Source organism: Oncorhynchus kisutch, linkage group LG10 (assembly GCF_002021735.2).
Source record: "Oncorhynchus kisutch isolate 150728-3 linkage group LG10, Okis_V2, whole genome shotgun sequence".
NCBI classification, from domain to species: Eukaryota; Metazoa; Chordata; class Actinopteri; order Salmoniformes; family Salmonidae; genus Oncorhynchus; species Oncorhynchus kisutch.
In genome coordinates, this window is record NC_034183.2 from 32,096,201 (window position 1) to 32,110,973 (window position 14,773).

Below are 14,773 nucleotides of genomic sequence, written 5' to 3' on the forward strand. Positions count from 1 at the left end.
GGCTACCCGGATAAAGCACTAAATAAACTTCAGTTAGTGCTAAATACGGCTGCTAGAATCCTGACTAGAACCCCAAAAAATGTATCATATTACTCCAGTACTAGCCTCCTGACACTGGCTTCCTGTCAAGGCAAGGGCTGATTTCAAGGTTTTACTGCTAACCTACAAAGCATTACATGGGCTTGCTCCTACCTATCTCTCTGATTTGGTCCTGCCGTACATACCTACACGTACGCTACGGTCACAAGACACAGGCCTCCTAATTGTCCCTTCAACCACCAACTTTCCATCCTGAGACAAGGCTGAGTTTAGCCCACAAAGATCTCCGCCACAGCACAACCCAAGGAGGGGGATGCGAAGCCGGACGGGAAGATCACATCAGTGACTCAACCCATTCAAGTGACGCACCCCTCCTAGGGACAGCATGAAAGAGTACCAGTAAGCCAGTGACTAAGCCCCTGTACTTCTCCTGTCTTATCCGGTGTCCTGTGTGAATTTAAGTATGCTCTCTATAATTCTCTCTTTCTCTCGGAGGACCTGAGCCCTAGGACCATGCCTCAGGACTACCTGGCATGATGACTCCTTGCTGTCCCCAGTCCACCTGGCTGTGCTGCTGCTCCAGTTTCAACTGTTCTGCCTGAGATTCTTATTATTTGACCATGCTGGTCATTTATGAACATTTGAACATCTTGGCCATGTTCTGTTATAATCTCCGCCAGGCACAGCCAGAAGAGGACTGGCCACCCCTCATAGCCTGGTTCCTCTCTAGGTTTCTCCCAAGGTTTTGTCTGTTCTAGGGAGTTCTTGGGGTTTTAGGCTGGGTTTCTATACAGCACTTTGAGATATCAGCTGATGTACGAAGGGCTATATACAGTGGGTCAAAAAACTATTTAGTCAGCCACCAATTGCGCAAGTTCTCCCACTTAAAAAGATGAGAGAGGCCTGTAATTTTCATCATAGGTACACTTCAACTATGATAGACAAAATGAGAAAAAAAATCCAGGAAACCACATTATAGGATTTTTAATGAATGTATTTGCAAATTATGGTGGAAAATAAGTATTGTGACTCCAAAATGACACAATACATTATTTAGTTTTAAAAAATCCGGCACAGCAAAACATCCAAATCACACAACCAATGCAAATGCATCCAACAAGTTTGATGTGGTCATTGCGTGCTATGGGACCAAATACTACAATGTGGTCAAAATACTTCTTGACAGATTCAAGCATTTCACTATAAGGTATACCTGTTGTATTCAGCGCATGTGACAAATACAATTTGATTTGAAATGGGGGGACTAGATACATAAAGTGCTTTCATATGTAAATGAGAAATTCGATTTGAAAACACCATCAAATGAAAGGTGACCTTTTCTACTTCACCTCAAACATTTGATCTCAAATCCAAAATGCTGGAGTATAGACCAAACGGAACATTTTAGCTGCACTGTCCAAATAAATACATAGCAGAGTGTATATTACAGGGTGAGATATCACCTATTCTTCTTGGTTTTACATTCTGGGAATTATGCAGCATACCTAAAGGTTGGCCAATTTACCAATTTCACAAACAAACACAGGGAAATGCATCAACCTCTCACATATAAATATGCAGACGTTTAAGCTCCAGTGATCACAGCCTGCAAACATGTTACCAAATCTTGAAACCGCTATGAAACATGTATGTGTGTGTGTTGTAAGTAGCCTAGCGGTTAAAAGTGTTGGGCCAATAACCGAAAGGTCACTGTTTCGAATCCCTGAACTGACTAGAAGGAAAATCTGTCAATATGCCCTTGAGCAAGGCACTTAACCCTAATTGCTCCTATAATTCACTCTGGATAATAGCTTCTGCTAAAGGACCGAAGTGTATGCCTGCTTGCAGGCTGAGCAAACATTTAATTAAATGTGGTTGTTGTTTACTTTGTTAGATAGCCTGGCCTTGTTATTCTCATTCTGCTGTGGAATGGTTTGCTTGGAAGAACTCTGGCCTCTGCAGACCTGGGGCCTCATTTATAAACGTTGCATATGCACCAAATAAACCGACAAAATATTTGTGCGACCGTTTTCACGCAAAAGTTTGCATTTGTTTAAATGTTACTTGACATGAGAATGTGCTTATCCATTTGACTAAGCGTACGCACAGTCTCTAGTGGTTGAAGTACTGCATGGCATGTAAGCAAAAACCTAGTAGTAGCCTTGTGCAAATGGGGAATATATGATGACACTCTTATTCACAACAAAAAAACAGGTAGCTATATATAATAACAAGATGCAATAATTTGCCATTAGTGAGAACAGCTAAAAATCTATTTATTTTCTCTTTACATTTAAAAATAATTAGAAAAAGGCATCTATTTAATATTATTTATTGTAATGGTTTCATCATCGCAAAATAGCCTATAGGCCTACAAAAAGTTGGGATAGGCTACCATTTGTTCCATCTCTCATTAAGACTCGACCCATTCACAGTAGCCTAGTAAATAGATAAGCTATTTGCTCTATGCGATCCGATCCGAATCGCAGTTTAACGGTAGAACAGACGGTTCACCTTGTCCATTGACGTTTGTATACTACATCTGAATATTGTAATACAAATTTCTCAAGTAGCCAATATGTGACTAGTTTCAGGAAACTAGGCGTATGTCGCGTGTCACTACTTCATAGGAGAGGCATTTGAACATAAAAAATCATTTGGAGGCAGAAATGCCTTCTGGAACATGTGAACTTTCATGTGCCTTAACAATAAATGTGTATGCCATCTGTAAATACGAATACAAATATTAAATTATAGCTCAGGGGATAGAGAAAATTCTTGCGTTTGAAAAGAGAACACACCTATCTCCGGATTACATCTTCAAACTAAGGGCAACCGTGGCATCCGTGACGGAGAGGGAAAAGCATCCATCCATGTATATGGGTAAGATAGTCTAGCTAGCTACATTTTCAAAATGTAATACTTTTATAATTTTATCAGAAAGCCCTTTTCATTTCAAGTTAAAGTGTACTGTTAGCTATCTAGCTAAAGTTGTGTATGATCTGTGTAGTAATATTATTTGTATCTCAAAGCCATTTGCATTGTTAGTTATAGCTTAATGTTAGCTAGCTAGCTAACATTGAACCCGGTTGGTTAGCTACCTGCAGATTCATGCAGGGTAGTAACATTATGAGTTGGGATTATGGTTCATTGTTTAGCTAGCTAGATATCTAAACAAAACACTCCACTATGAAAGTAACCATTTAACTACACCTTCTGTATTGTGTGCATGTGACAAATTAACTTTGATTTTATTTGATATAATATTTATTTACCAGAAATGGTAATGTGAAGAACATGAGCACGAAAGTCAAATTAGAATATAACGTTAGGCCAAAAAGATAGTGTCCAAGTTCTAAAATTCTCCAGTAGAATGCCCTCTTTTTATTTGATCACACTCACAACCATAAGGTATTTTATGTAACTGGCTCGCCATTAACTTGTAAATAATGATCTTGTTGTGAGTTTATTTTCCTGTAATAATGATGACAAATTAGCTAAGGTGAAGACGTTGTCAGCTATATGATATGGTCATTATTTGAACTGGCTAGCCAGCTAAGTTAACATTAGCTGGTTAGCTAACAAGTTAGAAATGAAATTTTTAGAAAGTTGCTTTTAGTTGCCTGGTTTGTATAAATGGACATATACTATATTCATTTTTAAACGGGTGGGTTTATTGGTGTTGAAATACACTAGTTATGCTATTTTGGATGACCAGGCTGCTGATGTCATGCAACCTTCAGTTTTTGTGTTCATACTTTCTCATAACGACAAGTTTGATGTCGGACGACATTAGAATGTTCATGATGTCAATGCAACAACTGTCGATAGACGTAGTATAAACCAGCCTTTAATCTTTGGTTGTTTGGTCCATGGCCTCACATGTGAATGCTTAAAGAGATGGGTGGGGCTAAGGCTGAATGGGTGTAGACAAAGAAGGGCTCTCCAGTACGCTTCCCAAAACATTTTCCTATAAGTGAGGTTACAAGTTTATCAACTTTCAAACAGAATTACCTTCCCATTGTTCCTCAACTGTAGTGTATGATACAGTATATCATTTTCTAGCTCTGAGTCTCTACTTTTATCCAATGTACAAAAATATATAATTTTAAAAGGTTGCTACATAAGACCGAGTCGAGCCAGTCGGTCACATTATTTCTTTAATAAACATAATGCATGATACATATACTGTATCATAACCATTGCATAATACATCCCTCACATTTTATGGCCATGATGAGTTCATATTCCCGAAGTAGCCATAGAAGATATTACCATCCTCATCTCTCATTTCATTGGGCCTATTAGATAGACTATAGCAATTTCAAGATTTTGCTCTCCGAAAGGGAGCACGGTTTATAACATACAGTAGAATTTAACAGGTGAACAGACAGTTGATCTTTTGCATTGAAGTGTGTAGGCTTACCACTGTAAGTATAGCCTACTGAAGTTTCTTTTTTAAACAGTAGGCAATGTTTCAGATTTCGCTGGCAGTGCAGCATATTTAGGGTTGGGGAAAAAGTAAATGCAACATTATTGAATTCAAACTATTTGTTTACAAGTCCACAACAATTTGCAATTGTTTCTGTCTTTCAGAAATGGTCAGATCGGCTACCGCAAATGTCACTGCAAATGTCACTGCAAAAGAAAACATTCTGGCCAACACCTCCAAAGACAGTAGATCAAGTTAGCCATTGCTATTTCCTTCAGATAATGTCTTGGCCTAATTCCAATACTTCCAAATTATACAGCAAATAAGGGCATTATTGTCGCCATAGAAGTTGAATGATGGGAGTTTTTCAGGCAGAGTTTTAATGCTCGTTCACATGCTCACAGTTTTACGATAGGTCTGATTTATAACGGGAAACATGCGAATGTATGACGTGTGAAAGTTTAGAAATCTCCATATTTTTGTGCATGCAGTCTTTTCAAAATGACGCACGTAGATATTTAGTGTAAAATGTACATAAAGGTTATACATTTGGCCCCTGGGCACTGTCAGTAATATGTGTGTGCAAAACTGTATGTTTGTGTGTGTCTGACCTTCCATTCTGCTATACCATTAGTAGGGCTCTGTCAAACGGCTTACGAACAGAGGACCACAGTGCAGTGGGGAGGGCACAGGGCAATGGAGTGCAGAAAGCCAACCTGTGGTGCGTTACAGACCGACGCACACACCTGCTCATCATTCTGACACCAACATGCAGGAGGCCTGTCAGAGATCCATGGCATGGTGCTCTGAGTGTTTTTGCATTAAACACTGTAGGGCAGAGGTGGGCAACCCTGAAAACAAAAGCATGCACACATGTTGGCTGTCGCTGCCTAAGATTGTCCACCCCTGCTTTAAAGAATTGTGAAATAAAATAAATATACCTAGTGACGTGTTTTATCCTGTATAGGAAAACAGCATATCTATTATTAAATCTGCAGCAACAGCTAACCGGTCCTGTATGGTTACCAATAGGATCAAGAGAGATCAAGAATCATGGTTATTCACCTCTAATATGTGACTCATTTCAGGAAACTAGGTGTATGTCGCAAGTCACAACTTCACAGGAGTAGAGGAGAGTAATTTGAACATTATTTTAAATGTTTTGGGGGGGGGGTATCTCGAGTGGTGCAGTGGTGTAAGTCACTGCATCGCAGTGCTAGCTGTGCCACTAGAGATCCTGGTTTGAGTCCAGGCTCTGTCGCAGCCGGCCATGACCGGGAGACCCATTGGGCTGCGCACAATTGGCCCAGCATCGTCCAGGTTAGGGGAGGGTTTGGTTGGCTGGGATGTCCTTGTCCCTTCGCGCTCTAGCGCAAACTCCTGTGGCGGGCCAGGTGCTGACATGGTCGCCAGGTGTACGGTGTTTCCTCCAACACATTGGTGCGACTGGCTTCCGAGTTAAGCTGTCATTGTGTCAAGAAGCAGTGCAGCTTAGCTGGGTCGTGTTTCAGAGGACGCATGGCTCTTGACCTTCTGGAATATTTCAAATTTTATGTGCTTGAATAATAAATGCGTATGCCATCTGTAAATACAAATAAAATGGTTAAATTACGAGCCTAGTTGGTTTAGCCACAGAATAAGAGCAACCTTCCCGCTAGCCATGATTGGCTGAGATAGTGAGTAGGCTGGACATGCCGAGAGATGAGTTTGGCAACAACACCTGACTCCGTACTTCAGGTCAAGCATTACCAGCACTTCAGGTGAATATCATGTTCATTGCATTGTATGAGGTTATTCTTCTTATCTAAACTTGGGAGGTGAATTGATGTTGTGCAAGGTTGTAATGTAATCTCAATTTTCTTTGTTATATCCTGTTTTTTTGGGTGTTATTGTCCCCTAGGAGCGTTCGGAGTCAGTCGGGACCAGGTTTCAGCTGCTGCGCAACATTGACATCTTTCCTCCCAAGCATCACCTGGACTGGACACAGCTAGACAAACGTATCTTTTTGAGAAGATCAGGGAGCTTTGCGACAAAGAGTCTATGGACATCACATGCCCTGCACCAAAGTCAAGGGTAGGACAGAAACAGGCTCTCCGAATATAGATTCCTTTGTTCATGCGTGGTTTGGACAGACCAGTTCATCACTAGGAGCGAGTCCACAGTCATCAGCACTATCTTCAGTGCCTCTATTCAAATGAATCTCAGCTAACACACACACAATTTCTTTATCCTGCTGCTCAGCCACTTTACCCCTGATTGTATCTATATAACTACCTCATCTATCACTGATATCGTTATTGATATTGTTCTTGTACATACTGTATATTATTTTCTTTATATTGACATTATCTATTTCTGATATTGTTACTATGCAAGTAATCATTTCGCTGTACCGTTTACACCTTGTGTAGAGACAGATCCACTTAGCAAGATGTGGCTGGGGGTTATAGCATTTATTGAAAATGTGTCTGAGTAAGTGCCATTTAATATTTTCATCTGGACACTTTGTTTGCCTGGATTTTTTCCTTATTGTAGGCTACTACTTCTACCACTTTTAATCTTAATATACTACTCACTGTTTAGCATATGACCTCACATGCATGTGAATCCTTAAAGAGATGGGTGGGGCTGGTTTAAGAGGGTGTGAACAATGCTGAATGTGTCATGTTCTGACCTTTATTTTGTCTTTATTTAGTATGGTCAGGGTGTGAGTTGGGGTGGGCAGTCTATGTTTAGGTTTCTGTTTTGGCCTAGTATGGTTCTCAATCAGAGGCAGGTGTCGTTATTTGTCTCTGATTGAGAATAATACTTAGGTAGCCTGGGTTTCACTGTTGGTTTGTGGTTGTTTGTTTCCGTGTCTGTGTTTGTCACCACACGGGACTGTTTCGGTTTTCGTTCATGTTCACATTTATTGTTTTGTATTTCTTAGTGTTCAGTTCGTTTTATAATAAACGATATGGACACTTACCACGCTGCGTTTTGGTCCGATCCCTGCTACACTTCCTCTTCAGACGAAGAGGAAATCTGCCGTTACAGAATGGATATAGACAAAGGAGAGCTCTTCAGTAGGTACCAAAACATTCAAAGGAACTTTGATGAAAAGTTGATCAATTTTCAAAGCAAAATTACTTTCTCATTGTTCCTCAAATGCAGTGTTTGATATACCATTTTGTAGCTCCATCTCTGCTTTTATCTAATGTATGAAACACAATTTCGAATTTTGCCAAATAACACAGAATCAAGGCGGTCAGTCACATGTCTGTTAGACCACAGAACACCCTGCTGTGAGGGTCTGAATGGAAGAGAATATAATGTATTATTGCCCACATGTCCTATCTTTTCTCTTCTCATCCATCTGTCTGCTGAATTACCCATTTAGACCCTAGTACAGTCCTTGTACTTGTCAAAAGGGAAGGGATCACAAAGCTTTTGTGATGTGAAGTCCACCATTAGCCCCCTCCACACTCTCTTAAGTGTACTTAAGCTACAGTATATAGAGTACCATTCAAAAGGTTAGACACACCTAATTCAAGGGTTTTTCTTTATTTGTAAAATTTTCTACATTGTAGAATAATAGTGAAGATATCAAAACTATGAAATAACACACATGGACTCATGTAGTAACCAATTTTTTTTTAAATAAAAATGTTATCTTTTAGATACTTCAAAGTAGCCACCCAATAGCTTTGCACCCTATTGGCATTCTCTCAACCAACTCACCTGGAATGCTTTTCCAAAGTCTTGAAGTAGTTCCCACATATGCTGAGCACTTGTTTTGCTGTTTTTCCATCACTGTGGACCAACTCATCCCAAGCCATCCCAATTAGGTTGAGGTCAGGTGATTGTGGAAGCCAGGTCATCTGATGCAGCACTCCATCACTCTCCTTGGTTAAGTAGCCCTTACACAGCCTGTAGGTGTGTTTTGGGTCATTCCCCTGTTGAAAAACAAATTATAGTCCCACTAAGTGCAAACCAGATGGGATGGTGTGTCATTACAGAATGTTGTGGTAGCCATGCTGGTTAAGTGTGCCTTGAATTCAAAATAAATCTCTGACAGTGTCACCAGCATAGCACCCCCACATCATCATACCTCCTCCTCCATGCTTCACAGTGGGATCCATACAGGCGGAGATCATCCGTTCAACAAAAATCCCACATTTTGACTCATGAGACCAAAGGACAGATTTCCACTGGTCTAATGTCCATTGCTCATGTTTCTTGGCCCAAGCAAGTCTCTTCTTATTATTGGTTTCCTTTAGTAGTGGTTTCTTTGCAGCAATTTGACCATATAGACAGATTCACGGTCTCCTCTGAACAGTTGATGCTGAGATGTATCTGTTACTTGAGGTGCAGTTAACTCTAATGAACTTATCCTCTGCAGCAGAGGTAACTCTGGGTCTTCCATTCCTGTGGCGGTCCTCATGAGAGCCAGTTTCATCATAGCGCTTAATGGCTTTTGCGACTGCACTGAAACTTTCAAAGTTCTTGAAATGTTCCTGATTGACTGACCTTCATGTCTTAAAGTAATGATGGACTGCCGTTTCTCTTTGCTTATTTGAGCTGTTCCCTGCCATAATATGGACTTGGTCTTTTACCAAATAGGGTTATCTTCTCTATACCACCCCTACCTTGTCACAACACAACTGAATGTCTCAAACACATTAAAAAGGTGAGAAATTCCACAAATTAAGTTAAGGTACACCTGTTAATTGAAATGCATTCCAGGTGACTACTTCATGAAGCTGTTTGAGAGAATATTATCTTCTTAAAATTAGATTTTATACCTAATCCTAACTAATGAAGGCCATGATTGATGAGTTGGTCCAACAGACCTTTCGTACATTTGGGCGGAAGTGTCTGGGAATGAGATTCGGTGTAATTTGACTAACATGACATCACTTTAGACCATATTCTATTCCTTTGAACCAAAATGTCACCCTTTATAAAGCACATGTTTATATCATATTCAACATTGTGGGTTATGACACACAGTTATGCCACATCTATGAACCCTTTATAAACCTCATGACATAGGGTTAGATACTTTATTACACATTTATGTAGTGCTTATGAAGGCATTATGAAGGCTTTATGAAGCCTTTACAAGCTGAACATCATTTAAAGCGGGACCCAAGCAATCTGTTTTACAACAACAAGAAATGAACAAACTCTATGCCCTGAGGCTAAATTAGCCTAATATTGCCTAACTACCCACTAAATGTGTCGCAGGTGGCTACTGCAAGAACATTTCAACACAACTGTCTTTTAAGTAAGCCAACAAATATTTGACTATTGCTGTGCTTTTGTAAACATTTAGAGAGCCCTTCAGAATTTGTTGCTGCTTTTACTTCAGGATAAAAGAGCCCATTAGACATTCATTATTTCCCCATCCGTTACTTATTACTCACGTTCTTGATAATGTGGATTGTTAATGGAGTTACTCTTGTTGATGAAGAGTTTCTGCCCATTCTCTTCCACCAAGACATTCATCACACAGAGAATGACTTCTTATTTCTAGTAAGCTTCAGTGAGGAGGACGGAAGTAATGGCCGCTCTGACATAAACTATACAAACTATACCATACTAATATTTACACATGGCTCCATTAGATAAACTGGCGGCTAATTGTGCCATTCCACAACTCATAACAACTCGTGGCCTCCATTAGCGCCAATGTAATTAGTTGTAATTTGCATCATTAAAGAGCAAACAATGGCCTAATCATTTATGAATACTCAATCAGAAGATAATTACCGTAACTTGATCTGCATCTTCAGGCGGCAGGCTGGAAAGGAGAGGAGGAGAGCATGTAGTCAGATTATAGGACGTTATCTTTCTCTCTCTCTCTCTCTCTCTCTCTCTCTCTGTGTTTGTCTCTGTGTGTGTGTGTGTCTCTTTCTCACAGCTGAAACAAACACACTCATTTAGTCACTGGGAAACAACTGTGTTTGTTCATGTCTGGTGTCTTGTCATGTGAAATTGTAAAAGATTCATCCTTCTCATGTACAGTATATCACAAAAGTGAGTACACCCCTCACATTTTTGTAAACATGAGTGTTTCTTTTCATGTGACAACACTGAAGAAATGACACTTTGCTACAATGTAAAGTAGTGAGTGTACAGCTTGTATAACAGTGTAAATTTGCTGTCTCCTCAAAATAACTCAACACACAGCCATTAATGTCTAAACCGCTGGCAAAAAAGTGAGTACACCCTTAAGTGAAAATGTCCAAATTGGGCCCAATTATCCATTTTCCCTCCCCGGTGTCATGTGACTCGTTAGTGTAACAAGGTCTCAGGTGTGAATGGGGAGCGGGTGTGTTAAATTTGGTGTCATCGCTCTCATACTGACTGGTCACTGGAAGTTCAACATGGCACATCATGGCAAAGAACTCTCTGAGGATCTGAAAAAAAGAATTGTTGCTCCACATAAAGATGGCCTGGGCTATAAGAAGATTGCCAAGACCCTGAAACTGAGCTGCAGCACGGTGGCCAAGACCATACAGCGGTTTAACTGGACAGGTTCCACTCAGAACAGGCCTCGCCATGGTCGACCAAAGAAGTTGAGTGCACGTGCTCAGCATCATATCCAGAGGTTGTCTTTGGGAAATAGACGAATGAGTCCTGCCAGCATTGCTGCCGAGGCTGAAGGGGTGGGGGGGTCAGCCTGTCAGTGCTCAGACCATACGCCGTACACTGCATCAAATTGGTCTGCATGGCTGTCGTCCCAGAAGGAAGCCTCTTCTAAAGATGATGCACAAGAGAGCCCGAAGAGACCCCCCTGGAACCATGTCCTGTGGTCTGATGAGACCAAAATAAACTTATTTGGTTCAGATGGTATCAAGTGTGTGTGGCGGCAACCAGGTGAGGAGTACAAAGACAAGTGTGTCTTGCCTACAGTCAAGCATGGTGGTGGGAGTGTCATGGTCTGGGGCTGCATGAGGCTGCCGGCACTGGGGAGCTACAGTTCATTGAGGGAACCATGAATGCAAACATGTACTGTGACATACTGAAGCAGAGCATGATCTCCTCCCTTCGGAGACTGGGCCGCAGGGCATTATTCCAACATGATAACGACCCCAAACACACCTACAAGATGACCACTGCCTTGCTAAAGAAGCTGGACGTCAGGTCAGCGTTACACAGCCACAGGCAGATCAGTTGAAACTGGGGAAGCAGCATGACCATATACTATTGCAGCATAGATACTGGAGGCTGAGACATGGAGGGTCGGTGACACTGTGGCGTCCGACGATACCCCCAACCAGGCAGGATATAACCTCACCCACTTTGCCAAAACAAAAAACCCTCCCGGAGGACCTGAACCCTTCAGATGGTTTGGGATGAGTTGGACCGCAGAGTGAAGGAAAAGCAGCAAACAAGTACTCAGCATATGTGGGAACTCCTTCAAGACTGTTGGAACAGCATTCCAGGTGAAGCTGGTTGAGAGAATCCCAAGAGTGTGCAAAGCTGTCATCAAGGCAAAGGGTGGCTACTTTGAAGAGTCTCAAAAATAAAATATATTTAGATTTATTTAAGTTTTTTTTTGGTAACTACATGATTCCATATGTGTTATGTCATTGTTTTGATGTCTTCACTATTCTACAATGTAGAAAATAGTCCAAATAAAGAAAAAAACCTCGAATGACTAGGTGTATCCAAACGTTTGACTGGTACTGTATGTACAGTGGATTTGGAAGGTATTCAGACCCCTTGACATTTTCCATGGTCAACCTGACAGCTCTAGAGTTCTCTTTGGAGATGGGAGAACCTTCCAGAATGACAACTATCTTTGCAGCACTCCACCGATCAGGCCTTTATGGTAGAGTGGCCAGATGGAAGCCTCTCCTCAGTAAAAGGCACATGACAGCCAGCTTAGAGTTTGCCAAAAGGCACCTACAGGACACTCAGACAATGAGAAACTTAATTCTCTGGTCTGATGAAATCAAGATTGAACTCTTTGGGCTGAATGCCAAGTGATACCTCTGAAGAAAACCTAGCAGCATCCCTACGGTGAATCATGGTGGTGGCAGCATCATACTGTGGGGATGTTATTCAGGGGCAGGGATTGGGAGACTAGTCAGGATCGAGGGAAAGATGAATGGAGCAAAGTACAGAGAGATCCTTTATTAAGATTTGCACCAGAGTACTCAGACTGGGGGTGAAGGTTTCCCTTCCAACAGGACAATGACCCTAAGCACACAGCCAAGAAAACACATGAGTGGCTTCGGGACAAGTCTCTAAATGTCCTTGAGTGGCCCAGCCAGAGCCCGGACTTGAACCCAATCCAACATCTCTGGAGAGACCTGAAAATCGCTGTGCAGCGACACTACCCATCCAACCTGACAGCTTGAGAGAATGTAGTAAAATATGGGAGAAACTCCCCAAATACAGGTGCGCCAAGCAAAAAATTCTAAAAACATATTTTTTAAATTAGATTGATGAGGATTGATGAGGGAAAAAAATATTAAATCCATTTAAGGATAAGGCTATAACATAACAAAATGTGGAAAGAGTCGAGAGGTCTGAATACTTTCCAAATGCACCATATGTATATATAGTTGAAGTCGGAAGTTTACATACACTTAGGTTGGAGTCATTAAAACTCATTTTTCCACCACTCCACAAATTTCGGCATGTCAATTAGGACATCTACTTTGTGCATGACACAAGTATTTTTTCCAACAATTGTTTACAGACAGATTATTTCACTTATAATTCACTGTTTCACAATTCCAGTGGGTCAGAAGTTTACAAACACTAAGTTGATTGTGTATGTAAACTTGTAAACAAAAGTTGACTGTGCCTTTAAACAGCTTGGAAAATTCCAGAAAAGTATGCCATGGCTTTAGAAGGTTCTGGTAGACTAATTGACATAATTTGAGTCAATTGGAGGTGTACCTGTGGATGTATTTCAAGGCCTACCTTCAAACTCAGTGCCTCTTTGCTTGACATTATGGGAAAATCAAAAGAAATCAGCCAAGACTTCAGAAAAGTAATTCTAGACCTCCACAAATCTGGTCCATTCTTGGGAGCAATTTCCAAAAGCCTGAAGGTACCACGTTCATCTGTACAAACAATAGTACGCCAGTATAAACACCATGGGACCACGCAGCCATCATACCGCTCAGGAAGGAGATGCGTTCAGTCTCCTATAGATAAATGTACTTTTGTACGAAAATTGCAAATCAATCTCAGAACAAGAGCAAAAGACCTTGTGAAGATGCTGGAGGAAACAGGTACACAAGTATATGTATCCACAGTAAAATGAGTCCTATATCGACATAACCTGAAAGGACGCTCAGCAAAGCAGAAGCCACTGCTCCAAAACTGGCATAAAAAATAGACTACAGTTGCAACTCCACATGGGGACAAAGATCATACCTTTTGGAGAAATGTCCTCTGGTCTGACAAAACAAAAATATAACTGTTTGGCCATAATGACCATCGTTATGTTTGGAAGAAAAAGGGGGAGGCTTGCAAGCCGAAGAACACCATCCCATCCGTGAAGCACGGGGGTGGCAGCATCATGTTGTGGGGGTGCTTTGCTGCAGGAGGGACTCGTGCACTTCACAAAATAGATGGCATCATGAGGCTGGAAAATTATGTGGATATATTGAAGCAACATTTCAAGAGATCAGTCAGGAAGTTAAAGCTTGGTCGCAAATGGGTCTTCCAAATAGACAATGAACCCAAGCATACTTCCAGAGTTGTGGCAAAATGGTTTAAGGACAACAAAGTCAAGGTATTGGAGTAGCCATCACAAAGCCCTGACCCCAATCCTATTGAAAATGTGTGGGCAGAACTGAAAAAGCGTGTGCGGCAAGGAGGCCTACAAACCTGACTCAGTTACATCAGCAATGGGCACCCAACTTATTGTGGGAAGCTTGTGGAAGGCAACCCAAAATGTTTGACCCAAGTTAAAACAATTTAAAGGCAATGCTACCAAATACAAATTGAGTGTCTGTAAACTTCTAACCCACTGGGAATGTGATGAAAGATATAAAAGCTGAAATAAATAATTCTCTCTACTATTATTCTGACATTTCACATTCTTAAAATGAAATGGTTTGTCACGACTTCTACCGAAGGCAGTTCCTCTCCCTGTTCGGGCGGCCTCGCCGGTCTACTAGCCATCACCATTCCCTTTTTCCTTTTCGGTTTGTTTTGTCTTTGTTTCTTTTTCACACCTGGTTTAATTTGCTTTAATATCTGTGTGTAAATATTTACCCTGTTGCCTGCCTAGGTTTGTGCGGGATTATTCTTTCATTGTGATGTGCTCGGTGAGGTTATGCAATTCTT